The sequence below is a fragment of the Bos javanicus genome, chromosome 7 (assembly GCF_032452875.1).
Source record: "Bos javanicus breed banteng chromosome 7, ARS-OSU_banteng_1.0, whole genome shotgun sequence".
In the NCBI taxonomy this organism is placed as follows: domain Eukaryota; kingdom Metazoa; phylum Chordata; class Mammalia; order Artiodactyla; family Bovidae; genus Bos; species Bos javanicus.
The window spans coordinates 51,762,508-51,781,471 of NC_083874.1; the positions used below are offsets into that span (position 1 = coordinate 51,762,508).

An 18,964-nucleotide genomic window follows, 5' to 3' on the forward strand; every position below is an offset into this window, starting at 1 on the left:
ACCCACCTGCCAATGCAGGAGATGAGGGTTTGATCCCTGGGTCCAGAAGATACCCTGGAAAAGGAAATGGCAACCCACTCCAATATTCTTGCCTGAGAAATCCCATAGACAGAGGAGCCTGGTGGGCTACAGTCCATGGGGTAGCAAAAGAGTGGAACACAACTTAACGAATAAACAACATTCTTACTATTAAAATTACAAAATATAGATTTTAAATAGTCCTATTTGGTAGAATTCTGTTTTCAGATAAGATGGATTATTTAAACCTGCTTTAAATTCAGAAATTTTCAGTTTGAAGCAACAGACAGCAGATGATATATAAAGAACTGAAGGGGCTAAGATTCCTGAAAAGGAAAATCCTTGGAGCTGTGAACTGACTCCAATAGTCAATTTGCCCTAAAGAAGTTTGCAAAGTCTAAGGAAAGGCCAGGGATAGAGTAACTTCAACAGTCTTTGGGAAACTGGAGAATTCAAGTTCATGGCCAGTTCTCCCCCTCATGATATTTGTCAAATTATGGGACATTCCAGGAAAGAAGACCAAAATATTAAGTGGAAAATTACTGAAAAGCCAAGTGAAGTTTTAATAGTCTTAATATATGAGATCAGAATTTGTGATCTGCCATCTGAGAGACTGTGGAGAATACACTGAGTTCCGAACTGAAAATTCTGGAGGGCCAGGTACTTATTAGGACTGGAAAGAATCTTGACTAAGCACAGTGCCTGTTTTGAATTAAGGCAATTTGATTAGACATGTTTCTATCAATCTAAAGGGGATTCCCAGTGGCACTAGTGGTAAAGAGCCCACCTGCCAGTGCAGGAGACTTAAGAGACTCTGGTTCAGTCCCTGGGTTGGGAAGATCCCCTGGAGGAGGATATAGCAACCCACTCCAGAATTCTTGCCTGGAGAATCCCATGGACAGAGGAGCCTGGCGGGCTACAGTCCAGAGGGTCTCAGAGTCAGATACGGCTGAAGCTACTCAGCACACACTGTCAAGCTAACAAAGGAAAAGATGGACTCTTTCTGGAAAAATATAATATCATCAGAACCCTGGAGGAGAGCTTTTTACATTAATAATCAACATTCGATAAAAATTATAAGGCATACATACAAAAAAAACTGGTTGACATGAATAAAACCTAGAGGAAAAAACAGACATACGGGTGATCTACAGATAAAATAAGATACTAGAACTGACTGACAATGGTGTTAAAATAAGTATAACTAATATGTTAAAATAAGGAATATAGAAAACAGGTAAAGAGAATTTCACCACAGAATGAAATAGAATATAATTTGGGGACTGAAAAATACAATACTGAAATTTTAAAATATTAGATTGTATAACGGCATGCTGCTGCTGCTGCTGCTGCTAAGTCACTTCAATTGTGTCCGACTCTGTGTGACCCCATAGACGGCAGCCCACTAGGCTCCTCTGTCCCTGGGATTCTCCAGGCAAGAATACTGGAGTGGGCTGCCATTTCCTTCTCCAATGCATGAAAGTGGAAAGTGAAAGTGAAGTTGGTCAGTCGTGCCCAACTCTTAGCGACCCCATGGACTGGAGCCTACCAGGCTCCTCCATCCATGGGATTTTCCAGGCAAGAATACTGGAGTGGGGTGCCATTGCCTTCTCCGTGTATAATGGCATAGTTGTCGTAAAATATTATAGGATTAGTGAATGCAAGACAGGTCAATATTAAATATCCAAATAGAAGCACTGAAGAATAAAATAATTAAAAATACAGATAAGAACATTTAGTTACATGTAGAACATAATGAAAAACTCCGACACATACATGATTGTAATCCTGGAAGGACCAGGAATAGCGAATAAGGAATGTGTAAAGAAATGATGACCAATAATGATGAAAAAATTTACCCCTCAAGATGTTCAGTGAACCTAATTAGAAGAGTAAAAAACCGCATATTTAGAAATATCACAGGAAGGCTGCTAAAGACTAAAGTCAAAGAGAAAATCTTAAAAGCAATCACATGAAAATGACATTGCTTTTAAAGGAATAATAGTAAGATGGAGAGCTGACCATCAAGAAGCCAAAAGACAAAGGAATGATGTCTTTTGAGTCCTGAAAAAAATTAGCTACCAGACTAGAATTCTATCACCAGAAAACACATCTTGCAAAAACGAAGTTCTAAAACAAACAAAAACTTCAAGAATCAATCACAGTCCCATCTGCACTAAAATAAATACTTTTAGTGGATTCATTAGGAAGATGGAAAACAGTCCTGGAGGAATCACAGATTTGCAGGAAGAAATGAACAAGAATAAGGGTAACTATAAATTGTTATTTATTGATTAATAAAGGTAGAAATAATAGTTTCTTAAAGGATTTAAAGTATATGTAGCATTTTAATTCATGATAATGGTGATGTAAAAGGCAGGTGATATTATAAACAGAGTTAAGGAATTCTAAGGTTCTAAACATTATCACGAGAGTAGTAAACTGAAATAATTTGTATTAGACGCTTGTAGATTAAAGATGCATGTTGTAATCTTTAGAATAATCATAAGAGTAATTTTTAAATGAATTGAAGGAAAAAATAAGAAATATCTAAATTATCCAAAAGAAGAAAAAAACTTTAAGAGCAAATAGAAAAAAAAATTTAGATGGTAAATATAAATGGATAGATATCAAATATTACAGTAATTGCTATTGGATTAAATAATCCAGTAAAAGAACCAAAATTGTCAGAATAGGTTTAAGAAAAATTCAGCTATATGTTGTCACATACCTGTGTGTGTGTGTATTATCACAGGTTGAAAGTTTTAAAAATAGAAAAAGATACAAACATTAACCAAACTAATCAAGTGTAGATATACTCACATAAAACAAAGGAGACTTTAAGGAAAGATGCATTACTACAGATAAGGAGAGATATTTCATAATGATAAATGGGTAAAATATACCAAAAATATGTCAGTTATAAGACTAAATATATCCCCATAAGAAAACTACAAAATATAAAAAGTTAAATTGAAAGAACATAAAAAATAGACAAATCCACATAGGAGAGGATATATTAACAATTAACTCAACCCCTGATAGAAGACACACAAAAACAGAATATTAAAAATCTGAACACCACAATAATCATATGTGAATAAACTGACATACGTAGTACACAGGAAAGTACATGTTCTTCTTATATGCATATGGCATATATCAAAAGTATCCATATTCTAGGTCATAAAGCAATTCTCTAAAAATTTTTAAAGAAGTGAAATTAAGTTAGAAATAAAAATTTATCCAGAAATCCCCAAATGCTTCAAAAGTAAATAATATAATCCATGAGTCAAAAGAAGAAATTGCAGAAGAAATTTCCATACATTTTGAACTGGGTAAAAATTAAGATATGATATATCAAAACAGAATTTACAGAGAAATTTTAAAACTTTAAATGAACATATTAGATAAAAAAGGTTAAAAAACAATAAGCTTTCATCTGAAGAAGTTAGAAAAAGAACAAAGAAGGAAAAAATAATGCATGTATTATATATATAAACATAAATACAATGCTGATAAATATACAACCAAGAAGGGCTTCCCTGGTGGCTCAGTGGTGAAGAATCCATCTGCCAATGCTGGAGACACAGGTTCAATCCCTGGTCCAGGAAGATCCCAGATGCCATGGGGCAACTAAGCCCATGTGCCACAACTATTGAGTTTGTGCTCTAGAGCCCAGGGAGCCACAACTACTTGAAGCCCACAGGCCTTAGAATCTGTGCTCTTCAACAAGAGAAGTCGCCACAATGAGAAGCACGTGTACTGCAACTAGAAAGCAGTCCTCACTTGCAGCAACTAGAGAAAAGCCCATGTAGCAACAAAGACCCAGCACAGCCAAAACTAAATAAATAAAATTATTTTTAAAAGTATATAACCAAGAAGATTAACAAAACTTAAAGTTGGTTCTATGTCATGATGAATGGAATTAAAGACTCTTACTAAGACTACTAAGATTAATTTTAAAAAGAAAGAAAACATCGATCACAAATATCAGGGATGAAAAAAGGAACATCATTATCAATCCTGCTACTGCTAAGTCGCTTCAGTCATGTCCGACTCTGTGTGACCCCATAGACGGCAGCTCACCAGGCTCCCCCGTCCCTGGGATTCTCCAGGCAAGAACACTGGAGTGGGTTGCCATCTCCTTCTCCAATGCATGAAAGTGAAAAGTCAAAGTGAAGTCGCTCAGTTGTGTCCGACTCTTAGCGACCCCATGGACTGCAGCCCACCAGGCTCCTCCGTCCATGGGATTTTCCAGGCAAGAGTACTGGAGTGGGGTGCCATTGCCTTCTCCGATTATCAATCCTACAGACATTAAAAAAATAAAAAAGGATATTATGAATAACCATCTGCCAATAAATTTGAAAATTTATGTAAAATGGAAAAATCTTTTAGTACACAATTTACTAAAACTGAAACAAGAAGGAATCTGATTAGTTCTATTAAGTAAATTAAATTTGTTATTAAAAACCTTGCCACTTCAGTTTACACTAGTGAATTCTCCTAAATACTCATGGAACAATACCAACTTATGCAAAATCTTTTGGAAGATAGAAAAAACAGGGAATATTTCCCAGATTATTTGGGTACCAGAATGACTTCAATGAATTATGACATCCAAATCTGAATAGGACATCATAAGGAAGGAAAATTAGAGACCAATCTCTATTAAAAACACAGATGGAAAAATTCTAAACAAAATATCAACAAATAAAATTCAGAAATATATGAAAGAGAAATAATAAAGTATGAGAAAACTTATTCAGGGAATATAAATCAATTTAATATTTTAAATCTATCAATACATCACATTAATAGGTAAAGGAGAAAAATCATATGATTACCTCAATGGATACAGAAAAAAATCACTTGATAAAATTCAGCACACACAATTGTTAGCAGACTGAAAACAGAAGGGAACTTTCAGAAAGTATTTTAAAATTTACAATAAACATTATACTTAATGGAAAATTATTTAAAACTTTTCTTCAGTGATCAAGAATAAAACAAGAATGCCTGCTTATACTATTTCATTTCAGTGTTTTACTGCAGGTTCTAAGCAGTGGAATAAAGCAAGGAAAAAATGCACAGTAATTGGAAGGGATGAAATAAGAGGTCTTTTTAAAAAAATGACAATGGGGCTTCCCTGGTCGCTCAGTGTAAAGAATCCACCTGCCAGTGCAGGAGACACAGTTTTGATCCCTGATCTGGGAGGATCCCACATGCCTCAGAGTAACTAAGCCTGTGTGCCACAGCTATTGAGCCTGTGCTCTACAGCCAGGGAGTAGCTCAGCTACCTAAGCCAGACTGCCCTGGAGCCCATGCTCTGCAAGGAGAGAAGCCACCACAATAAGAAGCCCACTCTCTGCAATTAGAGAGTAGCCCCTGACTGAGGCAACTAGGGAAAGTCCTCGCAGCAATGAAGACCCAGAACAACTAAAACTAAATACATAAATATGATTATTTTTTTAAATGACATGATTGTATACATTAAAAGTCATAAAGAATCCACAGACTGTTAGGATTAATAAATGAAGTTAATAATGCCACTGGATATAAGGTCTACATGCAAATAATAATTGTATTCCTATATAGCAATAAAACCCAGAAAATGAAGAATTCCAAGTTATCACTTACAAGTTTCAGAAATATCAAACTTCTAGAAACAAACCTAACAGAATATCTATAAAACTTATACACTGAAAAATATAAAATATTACTGAGAAAAGTTAAGTACCTGAATAAACAGACGGATATATAATGTTCCAATACTGGAAGACTCAATGCTGGGAATATGTCAATTCTTCCCAGTCAACCTATAAATGCAATAAAATCCTAAACAAAACTTTAGCATGTTTCTTTGTGAAAGGTAACAAGATGAATCTAAAGTTTATATGGAGACTTCCCTGGTGGTCCAGTGGAGAAGGCACCATGCTCCCAATGCATGGGGCCTGAGTTCAATCCCTGGCCAGGGAACTATTAATAGACCCCACATGCTGCAACTAAAACCAGGCACAGCCAAATAAATAAAAATATTAAAAAGATAATAAAGTTTATGAAAGTGAAAGTGAAGTCACTCAGTCGTGTCCGACTCTTTGCAACCCCATGGACTGTAGCCTACCAGGCTCCTCTGTCCATGGGATTTTCCAGGCAAGAGTACTGGAGTGGATTGCCATTTCCTTCTCCAGGGGATCTTCCCGACCCAGGGATCAAACACGGGTCTCCCGCATTGTAGACAGACGCTTAACCATCTGAGCCACCAGGGGAGTCAATAAAATTTATAGGGAAATACAAAGGGACAATAATAACTAAAACAATTTTAAAGCAAAGAGTAAAACTGGAAGACTTACCAATCAGATAATAAAACCTATTATGAAGTATAGTAATTAAGAAGACAATATGGTACACCCAGGACTGTACACCCAGGACTGTACACCCAAGACAATATGGTACACCCAAGTCCTGTACACCCAGGACTTCCCTGGGTGGTACAGTGGATAAGACTCCCATGCCAAATCAGGGGACATGGGTTCGATCCCTGGTCAGGGAAGATTCTGCATGCTGTGGAGTAACTCGACTACCATAACTACTGACTCCATGCTCCAGAGCCCATAAGCCTCAACTACTGAGCCCACGTGCTGCAATTACTGAAGCCCATGCACCTAGAGCCTGTGCTCTGCAACAAGAGAAGCCACTGCAATCAGAAGCCCGTGCACAGCAACAAAGAGTAGCCCCCACTCCCCCCAACTTGAGAAAAGCCTGCATGCAGCGACAAAGACCCAGTGCAACCAGAAAGTAATTAATTAAAAAACTGGTATATCTGTATAATGAATTATTACTTAAAAAGCAATATGGTATTACAGGATAAACAAAGAGAATAATGGGGGAAAAAGACTTGTACAGAACTATGGACCCCTGATTTATGAAAAAATGGATACATCAGAAAATAATTGGAAATGCAGCTTCTTTTCAATAGGCAGTGTGGTCATTTGGATATTTATATGAAAAAAAGCAATTTGACTCTAACCTCATTAACATGAAAAAATTAATTTCAGGAGGATTACAGCTCTAAATGTGAAAAGTAAAGTGATTTTTCAGAAGCACCACACAACGATACTTTCATGACTTTGGCACATGCAAAGATTTAAAGAAAATACAAAAAGTTCAAACCATAAATTAAAAATATTGGAAAATTAGACTAAAAGTTAAGTTTTGTTTTTCAAAGATATCTCAAGAGAGTTGAAATGCTAGCCATAGAATGGGAGAGAATATTTGCAATACATACTTCTAAAAAAGTACTTATGCCAAGAATATATAAGGAACTTCTAAAGATCAATCAGAAAAAGGGCAAATACCTTAAATAGAAAAACAGACAAAAGACTTATGCAATTCACAAGGATATACCCTAATAAAAATAACCATGTGAAAAATGTGCTTATTTAAGGAATCATCAGGGAACACTAATTAAAATTACAGTGACATAAAATAAAAATAAAATTACAATATAACATCACATACTCATCAGAGTGTTTAAAATTAAAAGATAATATCAAATGTTGACAAGGATATGGAGCAACTGGAACTCTCACTCTTTGCTAGTTTTTGTAAAACCAGAGTTGAAAACTATTTTGCAATATCTATTAAAACTAAAACAAAAATATAAATATGTGTGCATATCTTAAGGCACAGCAGTCTAACTCCTAGGAATATTAAATATAAATGAACACACAGACACCAAAAAACAAGAATGTTTATAGCAAGACTACTCAATATATACACAAACTGAAAAACCCTAAGGTCCATCAACTGGAGAATAAATAAAAAATGGTGGTACAATAGAATAACAAAGCAATGAGAATAAAACAATATGTAACATGAATTTTACAAAGGTAAGATTGAGTGAAAGAAGGCAAACATAACACACTCTATAACTCCATTTGTGTAAGTTAAAAAAAAAAAAAGACAGAAACCATGATACTATGACACACACATGATACTATAACTCAGAAGAGTGCATACCTTTATCTAGCAGGGGAAGAGTAGTGACCAGACAATAACAAGAGGGGGCTTCTATAGTTTTTGTTAACATTTCAATTTTACTTTACATTTAGCATATGAATGTGTTCACTTCCTGAACTTTTTTGAGTTGTACACTCATGATTATGTCCTTTCCTGATATATTTTAAAATTTTATAATACTGTAAGATTCTAAACATCTATTATTACTTATTTCTTAATCAATTAAGGATCCAATAAGGGAAAAGTTTCTTTGTGTGCTCAAAATGCACTTTCTGAGGAATACTAGGGTTTTAGTTTGCTCTGAAAAGTATTCTTTCACTGAAGTTAACCCAGCACATGTTTTTTAAGAACGTCCAATAACTAAGAACTGGAGATACAATTGGGAACAATTCTGTGACTTCAAATATATTGACTGCATATATATGAAATGAAACAGCAAATACTATATGCAATAGTATTTAGAAGTATGAATGGAGAGATTAGTGACTGCCTGGGAAGCCATGAAATTAAAAGACGCTTACTCCTTGGAAGGAAAGTTATGACCTAGGTTGGTCATATTGCATTTCAATATTGCCATATTGAAAAGCAGAGACATTACTTTGCCAACAAAGGTCCATCTAGTCAAGGCATGGTTTTTCCAGTATTCATGTATGGATGTGAGAGTTGGACTGTGAAGAAAGCTGAGCACCGAAGAATTGATACTTTTAAACTGTGGTGTTGGGGAAGACTCTTGAGAGTCCCTTGGACTGCAAGGAGATTCAACCAGTCCATTCTGAAGGAGATCAGCCCTGGGTGTTCTTTGGAAGGAATGATGCTAAAGCTGAAACTCCAGTACTTTGGCCACCTGATGCGAAGAGTTGACTCATTGGAAAAGACTCTGATGTTGGGAGGGATTGGGGGCAGGAGAAGGGGACGACAGAGGATGATGGCTGGTTGGCATCACCGACTCGATGGACGTGAGTTTGAGTGAACTCCGGGAGTTGGTGATGGACAGGGAGGCCTGGCGTGCTGCGATTCATGGGGTCGCAAAGAGTCGGACACGACTGAGTGACTGAACTGAAACGAACTGAACTTAACTGGGAAGCCATTAAACTGGGAATCAGAGCTCCCAGTGCTTTCTAAAAGAAGGAAGCATTTTACGTAAGATCTAGGCGTAGAGGACTCCAAAAAAGGGCATTGGCCTAGTGCAAGGCAGTCAGAGAGATTTAACGCAAGCTTATTTAACCAGATCACCTGGGTTGATTGTATATCGGGAGTTGAAGAAACTGCACCTTCTTGAACCGGGTTTGGACTTACGGAGACCGCACCAGCAAAAACGCTTCAGAAAAGGCAACTTCTCTTTCTTGCTATATTGTTCCTCTTGTGGGAGGCTGGCTCTGAAGAAATTAGGTATTCCATGACAGAAGAAACAGAAAGTGGGTTTTTGTGGCCAACTTGGCAAAAGACCTGGGTCTCAGGGTGGGGGAACTAGCCACGCGGGGTGCCCGCATCGATTACAAACGAAACAAACAGCTCTTGCAGCTGGATTTAAAGACCGGGAATTTGCTGCTGCATAAAAAACCAGACCAGGAAGTGCTGTGCGGGGCGACAAATCCTTGTATACTGCATTTCCAACTATTACTGGAAAACCCGGTACAGATTATTCAAGCTGATCTTCATCGCACAGATATAAATGACCATTCCCCAGAGTTCCTAGAGAGAGAAATGCTCCTAAAAATCCCCGAGAGCGTCCAGACAGGGACTGTGTTTCCTTTGAATATAGCTCAGGACTTTGACATAGGTAGTAGTAACACGGTTCAAAACTACACAATCAGCCCTAACTTCCATTTTCATGTTGTCACTCATCATCGTGGAGATGGCAGAAAATACCCAGAGCTGGTGCTGGACAAAGCACTGGATCGGGAGAAACAGCCTGAGCTCAGTTTAACCCTCACCGCGCTGGATGGGGGGGCTCCGCCCAGGTCTGGGACCACTACAGTCCGCATCGAAGTCGTGGACATTAATGACAATGCCCCAGAATTTTTACAGTCCGTCTATGAGGTCCAGATTCCAGAGAACAGCCCCCTAAACTCCTTAGTTGTCGCTGTCTCTGCCCGAGATTTAGATGCAGGAACATATGGGAAAGTAGCCTATGCACTATTCCAAAGAGATGAAGTTACTCAACCATTTGTAATAGACGAAATAACAGGAGAAATTGGTCTGAAAAGGGCATTGGATTTCAAGGCAACTCGGTTTTATAACGTGGGGATTGTAGCCAAAGATGGTGGGAGGCTTTCGGGGAAATGCACTGTAGCTATAGAGGTGGTGGATGGGAACGACGACGCCCGCAAGCTGACCATGTCGAGACTCATAAGCTCTATCCCAGAAAACTCCCCCGAGACTGTGGTAGCTGTTTTCAGTGTTTCTGATCCAGATTCCGGGGAAAACGGTAAGATGGTTTCCTCCATTCAGAATGATCTCCCCTTTCTCTTGAAACCCACGTTCAAAAACTGTCACACTCTGGTGAGAGAGACCGCTAGACGGAGAGGAAAGAGCCAGGTACATCACCATCACAGTCAATGACACGGGAACCCCCAGAGTGAAAACCGAGCACAACATAACCGTGCTGGTGTCCGACGTCAACGACAACGCCCCCACCTTCACCCAGACCTCCTACACCCTGTGGGTCCGCGAGAACAACAGCCCCGCCCTGCACATCGGCAGCGTCAGCGCCACAGACACAGACGCGGACGCCAACGCTCAGGTCACCTACTCGTTGCTGCCGCCCCCCGACCCGCTCGTGCCCCTCGCCTCCCTCGTGTCCATCAACCCCGACAACGGCCACCTCTTCGCCCTCACGTCCCTGGACTACGAGGCCCTAAGAGCCTTCGAGTTCCACGTGGGCGCCACTGACCGCGGCTCGCCCGCGCTCAGCAGCCAGGCGCTGGTGCGCGTGCTCGTGGCGGACGCCAACGACAACGCGCCCTTCGTGCTCTACCCGCTGCAGAACGCCTCGGCGCCCTGCACCGAGCTGGTGCCCAGGGCGGCCGAGCCGGGCTACCTGGTGACCAAGGTGGTGGCGGTGGACGGCGACGCGGGCCAGAACGCCTGGCTGTCGTACCAGCTGCTCAAGGCCACGGAGCCCGGGCTGTTCGGCGTGTGGGCGCACAACGGCGAGGTGCGCACGGCGCGGCTGCTGAGCGAGCGCGACGCGCCCAAGCAGCGGCTGGTGGTGCTGGTCAAGGACAACGGCGAGCCGCCGCTGTCGGCCAGCGTCACGCCGCACGTGCTGCTGGTGGACGGCTTCTCGAAGCCCTACCTGCCGGCCCCGGAAGCGGAAGCGGCGGCCGTGGCGCCGGCCGACCCGCTCACCGTCTACCTGGTGGTGGCCTTGGCGTCGGTGTCGTCGCTCTTCCTCTTCTCGGTGCTGGTGTTCGTGGCGGTGCGGCTGTGCAGGAAGGGCGGGTCGCTGCCCGGTGGCCGAGGGCCACTTCCCGGGCCACCTGGTGGACGTCAGCGGCACGGGGACCCTGTCCCAGAGCTATCTGTAGGAGGTGTGCTTGACGTTATGCTCGGGATTAAATGAGTTTAAATTCTTAAAGCCGATTCTCCCCAACCTCCCGTTGAATAGAGGAAAATGCCAACTTTCGGAATAGCTCTGGATTCAATTAGGGATCTCATCATGATGCAAGGCATTTGTCATTTAATTCCCCAGATGAAAAATTTGAGAACCTCATGGAGAAAAATCTCACATTCATGTATAGCATTGATTTCCCTTTTACAATGAACTTGTCTAATTTTGGAAAACTCCATTCGATTCTTGCTGTTTTTGTTTTAGCGTGCCATTCCAAATCTTTGCATGCTGTTGATTTTCCTGAAATTTTTGCTTTCTTTTCGTAATTTTTGCAACATAAAATATTGTTTTCTCTACATTCATTCTGCTTCATCACACTCTAAAAGTTTATTTGATGCTAAATAACAAAAATTTAAAATGTTTACATAATATTTGGTTTTTAAAGGAATATATGCATAGAAATATGTAAGAAAGCATTATGAAAACCAACACTCTTCTGTTTACACTCCCTAGCTCTCATCCTACTGGAAAATAATTTTTAATGAATATTTTCATGGAATTATTACATACAGAAAAATGGACAAATCCTTAATACAGCTCACTGTATTTTCAGAAAATGAACATACGTGATATCAGCATCTTGAAGAAATGAGTTATTAGCATCCCAAGTGCCACACAAATTACCCTTTAAAATCCCTGCCAGTTCAAACATAACAGATAACTCAATAACCAATGCTACAGCTGTTTTGCCTGTTTTGAATTTATATAAATGAAATAGTAGAGTGTGAACTGTTTTGCATCTGGTGTCTTTAACTCAGCAATATGTTTATGACATTTATCCATAAATACTATTTTTAATTTTAGTTGTTCATTCTTGTTACTATATAGTATTCCACTGTGAATATTTCACAATTTATAACCCATTCTACTGTATATGGATATTTGGGTTCGTGTAAGGTTTGGCTGTTTGAATAATACTGCTATAAACATTCTCATACATATCCTTCAACAAACACGTATATGCATTTCTGTTCTGTGTGTACCTAGGGTTGATTTGTTGCTCGTTCAGTAAGTGCATGTCCACTTTTAGTAAATATTTCCAAATAGTTTTTCAAAGTGGTTGTACCCATTTACACTGACTGCTATCAGCAGCATATGGATGTACCAGTTCCTCAACATTCTTGCCAACATCTGATATTATCTGTTTTTTATTTTATCCCTCTGGAAGCACTTTTAAACCTTTATCTTCTAGCTTTTTAAATACTTTCTTCTCACTAAGAATATGCTTGTAACTTTTTCATAAACTTCAATTTCACTCTATTGTTGTTGGTATCCTATACACTTTAACTTTCCCTCATCCATATAGTTATCTCATTATTTTCTCTGCTCAAATGAAACCTCCACTTATTATTCCACTAACAACCATTTATTATTTTCTTGTATGAAAGAAACTAATAGAATTCTTATTTTTCCTTTTGTTTCTCCCTTACACTTTCAAACCTCTCAAAAATGAGTTTTTACTTCTATATAGTCAGCATTAATGGTACTTTTTACTCTTTGACTATAGTTAAGAGTTCCTTGTATTGTTTATAGATGTTTTAAAACCTAAAAAGCAGTATTAAAATTTTATCTTTAATGACCATATAAATTATGAATGCTCTTCAGCTAAAGATCACCAGGAACACATTATATCAGAACAAAGTTAGGTTTACTGACTTATGAGGGAGATCGGAGAAGGCAATGGCACCCCACTCCAGTACTCCTGCCTGGAAAATCCCATGGATGGGGGAGCCTGGTAGACTGCAGTCCATGGAATCACTGAGGGTCGGACACGACTGAGCGACTTCGCTTTCACTTTTCACTTTCGTGCATTGGAGAAGGAAATGGCAACCCACTCCAGTATTCTTGCCTGGGGAATCCCAGGGACTGGGGAGCCTGGTGAGCTGCCCTCTATGGGGTCACACAGAGTCGGACACGACTGAAGTGACTGAGCAGCAGCAGCAATGAGGGAGACTGCACACCATGGAGAACCATTGATCCATGCACATAATAGCACCCTACCAAGGAGTTAGAGGATCTGGGCTTATGTTAGGTGATTTTGGGTAGGGTTCAAGGAAATCTCCTTTCCTTTTTTTTAAATTCCATCTCTTTGCTACAGTATATACCCTCAAGTGGCTTTTTAAGAGAAGGTACACAAATACAGACTTTTTGTATCTCTGCATGTCTGAAAATGCAGTTTTCGATTCTGCTTCATTGCATACATATATATTCAATACACTTTCTAACAATTCATGCCTTGTCATATCTGAAATTATTTCATCTCTAATATTATTTCCTTAATAGTTGTATTCCTAGCTTATTTTTTCTGAAGCTTGAGCTTGTTGGATATTGAACAATTTAAATCATTTCTCTGTTTCTTATATTTCTCCTATATATCTTTGGTTTTCCCTCTATATCCTCATTTAACATCTTTCAGTCACTTTGAGTATGTTTATTAAATTTTCAATTTTAATGGAGTATTTAAATCCCTAGGTGTTTTCTTATTATCTGATGTGTCTTTTCCATAGTAGCACTTGGAATTTTCAAAGTTCATTTTATTTTCTAAATGATCTGTTTCCTGGAGTTCCCATTTCTTTTTTGTGTGTTTCTGTGTAATTTTGGTTTTCATGTCTGGTGAGAGATGTGTTCATATGTAAGAAAAAGAATTTGAGTATCTGGTATGTAGCAATTGCTGTTTTGCTAGGTCTTATCAGCTTTTATGTGATAAGGTAGTCTGCACCCAAGTTTCTGTCCTGAGTGGATTTTCTGACAAGGTGCTCCACATGAGGCAGTGCAGAGCCAGGTTTATAAAATATCAGACTTTAAGGAGCACTGTGATGAATGGGCAAAGAACTCTTTTCAGGATGTGGCCCTACAAGTGTTAGGATACAAAAATTTTATGCTGGAATTCCTGTTCTTTACCAAAATGTTCTACTGTTCTCCAAAAAAATTCCTTTTTATTTCTTAAGAAATGAGACTTTTTTTTTGAAAGAAGGTCTGGAGGAAGACTGCTGCTGCTGCTGCTAAGTCTCTTCAGTCGTGTCTGATTCTGTGCAGAGGAAGTCTAATTATTAAAATTATATGTTACATATATTTTTCATATTACATACTATCTATGTACTTTACTGTTTTCTAAATTCTGTACACATATCTCATTTACTCGTTTAAATAATGGTACAACTGGTAAGCCAAGTTTAGAGATGAACAAACGGAACAGAGTTAAAGTAACTTGCCCAAGGCTACCTAGCTAATAAGTAGTGGAATCAGGATTTGACTCCAGGCAGCCTGACCCCAAAGATATCGCTTTTTTGTCTTTACTTTTTAAATTTTGAAATCCATTAAACATTCCAAAAAGTGTACACAATGTATATGTGCAATTTAAAAATAATAAAATGTTCATCATCTACTTAAGAATTAGAACAATGTCAAGACGTTGGAAATCCTTGTGTGCCTCCACCATAACATCTTCCACTTGCATTAAAATCAACCACTATCCTGAATTTTTATTAATTACTCGTTATTCTTTGTAGTTGTATTGGAAATGCATATATTGCTAAATAATACATTGTTTGATCTTGTCTGTCTTTGCAATTTATATAAATGGATTGACATAGTATGGACATCTGTGGGCTTGCTTTTCTCAGTCATTATGGTATTGAACTCATCAGTGTTAAATGCAGTTCATTCAATTACACCGCTCTGCAGTATCCCATTAAATAAATACACCCTCACCTTTAAATTCATTTTATTGTAGATTTTTGGGTTGCTCCAGGAATTTGGTTATCATAACAATACTGATATAAGCATTCTAGAATATATCTCCTCATGCACTTGGGCAAGAGTTCCTTTTGGGTACAGGCACATCTAGGAAGGTGCTACCCGGGTCATAGCAAGAACTGGAATGATATCAAACCAAGTAAAATAGACTATTAAAAGATGCCAACACTGAGATGAAAGAGATGTTGGAGATATCTGACAAAGATTTTTAAATTGACGATGAAAAACGCCTCAATAAGCAATATTAAACATGCTTGAAATAAAAGAAAAAATATTCTCAGAAAAGAAACATAAAATTGTAACAAGGAAATAAAAGATGTAAAGAACTACCAATGAAAATTTTAGAGATTAAAAATACAATTATTGAAGAACTTGGTGGACAAGCTTAACAACAGGAAGACAAAGAGTCAATGAACTAGAAGATAACAACAAAGCATTTACCCAATTTTAGCAAAAGAGAAAAAACAGACTAAAAATTTAACAGAGCCTCAGAGACCTGTTGGACAATAACAAGAGATCTAACATTTGTGTCATTGGAATCCCAGAAGGAGAGAAGACCTTCCAAATTTGGCAAAAGATAGAGATCCAGAGATTTAGAAAGCCAAACAAATCCAAAACAAGATAAACAAAAAAATATACTGAAAAGATATATAGTCAAATTTCTGAAAACTGAACAGAAGGAAAAAGTCTGAAAAGCAGTGACAGATAAATGACACATTACACATAGAGCAATGACAATCTGAATAAGAGTTGATTTCTCATCAGAAACCATGGAAGTCAGAAGAAAATGGCACAGTATTTTCCAACTGATGAACAATTAACCCAGAATTCTACATGCAGTGAAAATACCCTCCTGGAAGAAAATTTGTTGCCATAAGGCCTACTCTTTTAAACAAGGCTAAAGGGAGCTCTCCAAACAGAAAGGAATCAATAATAAAAGGAATCTTGGAACATCAGGAAAGAATGAACACAGTAAACAAAAATATGTGTAAACACCATAGATTTTCCTTCTCTTTAGAGTTTAGTTTTCTAAATTATGTTTGATGGTTGAATCCAAAATTATAACACTGTCTATGTTCAAAATTTCTATAGAGGAAATATTTAAGACAATTATAAATGGGGAAGGGTAAAGGTATGTAACGGTACTTAAGTTTTCCACCCTTGCATATGCAAAATGACAACCAGTAAACCCTGAAGGAAATGGCAACCCACTCCAGTATTCTTGCCTGGAAAATCGCATGGACAGAGGAGCATGGTAGGCTACAGTCCATGGGGTCGCAAAGAGTCGGACACAACTGAGCGACTTCATTTCACTTCAAACCCTAACAAGTTATGTGTGGGCCAACTACTATAAAAGCTATACAAAAGGACACACTAAAACCCACTATAGATAAAGTAGAACTCTAAAAACTGTTCTAATAACCCACAGGAAGGCAGGAAAACTAAAATGGAGACAGAAAAGACAGACAAATAGAAAACAAAAAAAAAAAACTATAGAATTAAGCTTTAATATATCAGTAATTACATTAAATGTAAATATTTTGAACACACCAATTAAAACAGATGACCAGAATGGGTTTTCAAAAATGGACCAACCATATGCTAGCTATAGGAAACTTCACTCCAGATATAATGACACAGGCAGATTGAAAGTAAAAAGAAAAATATGCAAGGAAAATGACCAGAGAAAGTAGAACATTATATAATGATAAAGACAATCCTAAATATATACATATCAAACAACAGAGATGAATAATATGTTAAGCAAAAACTGACAGAACTGCAAGGAGAAATAGATCCACAATTAAACTTGGAGATTTAAACACCCTCTTTGAACCCTATTTCAACTCATGGAACAACTAGACAGAAAATCAACGAGAGTACAGAAGAGTTCAACCAACAACCAACATATTTATAGAACACCCAACAATTCCAGAATATACATTCTTTTCAAATGCTCAGAGATCATATACAACACAGACCACATAAATAAGCCTAATACAAACTCAACCAATTTTTAAAACTGAAATCATACAGCATGGGTTCTCCAACTACAATGGAATCAAACTAAAAATAACAGGAAAATCTTCAAACACTTGGAGACTAAACAATACACTTCTAATTAATCCATGGGTTGATGACAAAGTCACAAGGGAAATTTTTCAAATATATTGAAGTGAACTGGAAATGTAAAAACAATGTATCAAAATTTATAAGACATAGTTAAAGTGGTGCAGAGAGGGAATTTTATAGCACAAAATGCATATATTAGAACAGAGGAAAAGTCTCAATCGTCTAAGCTCCTACCTCAAGCATGCAGGAAAAGAAGGGGAAAATAAACCCACAGCAAGCAGGAGGTAGGAATATATATATATATTAAAAAATAAATGAAATTCAAAACAAAAATAAAATTAGTGAAATGAGCTGTTTTTTAATTGATAAAATTGGCAAATATATAGCAATGCTGGCAAAAAACTTTTTTCAATGATTTCAGTTTTCAAATGCGTTTAGCATCAAATTGTTTATATTCTCAAACTTTTCTGCAGCAGGTATCCCATCCCATCAGATGAAAGGTTTCCCTAAGTTATTGGCTTATATATCATCTCTATATTTTCCCTGAATACTGTGTTTTCCTTACATGTAACTAAATTTAGAAATATTTCCAAGAGTTTCAATTCATCCTTGAAGCTTAGTCTTTAACTTTCATTTTTAATAAACTTGAAGACTTTTTAAATTTTATAACAGAATGAAAGAAAGACAAATGTGTGGCATATAAATGGAAATCAGCAATGCAATGGTTATAAGTTAACTAAATAAAATTAACATACTTGACAATGTTTCATCAGTTAAATTATTATTTCAATTCACTGGTAATAATCCAGCTAAATTAATCTTGAAAGGTAACTTCCAAGTAGCACGCATGAGCAAAAAGAGCATGGCACATGGTGATTTTTTACATTGTTTAGCTTCCCCTGTCCAGAGGAGACCAAGATTGTGCCATCTAGTTATTAAAATTAATCTGAAAAATACTGATATAATTAATACAGTTCCCAGTGGATCACAGAAATGTTCTTTATTTTGAGAGAGATGTGGGTTACACAGATGGATCCATTTGTTAAAAATGCTACAGTTAAGATTGGTGCCTTTCAATTTGTGTAAACATCACCGTAAGAAAAGAACCATGCAAAACTGAACATTGACTGGGAGGCATAAAATGGAGGAAAAGGTATAGATGAAACAAGACAGAATGTTGTGAAGTTGGGAGGTGTGTACATGGAAGTTTATGCTGTTTACTTTGCATATGTTGAACTTTGTCCATAATAAAAATTTTTTAAATGAATAGTCCTTGTGAGATGGGTTTATAAAAGCAAAGTCAATTCAACTCTACTTTAGCAAATCTGAGCAACTGAGAAGCATTTTCCTGAAGGAATCTAACGCAATCCACTTTCCAAAAAGGGAGTTTCTTCACATACCCAACTGACCTCTCTTTGGGTTACATTAAGACATTACCTTCTTTCTATAGCAACCAATGTTCTCACAGACACTTCAATGATC

The 18,964-nt window shown here is 37.7% G+C and overlaps 1 protein-coding gene and 1 pseudogene across 1 annotated transcript in view; both read left to right on the top strand.

Moving 5' to 3' along the window:
* Positions 1-18,964, top strand: part of LOC133251372 (protocadherin beta-4-like) — a 30,959-nt gene that overhangs the window by 10,605 nt on the left and 1,390 nt on the right. The window lies entirely within an intron of this gene.
* On the top strand, positions 9,324-18,749 carry LOC133251375 (protocadherin beta-5-like; annotated as a pseudogene).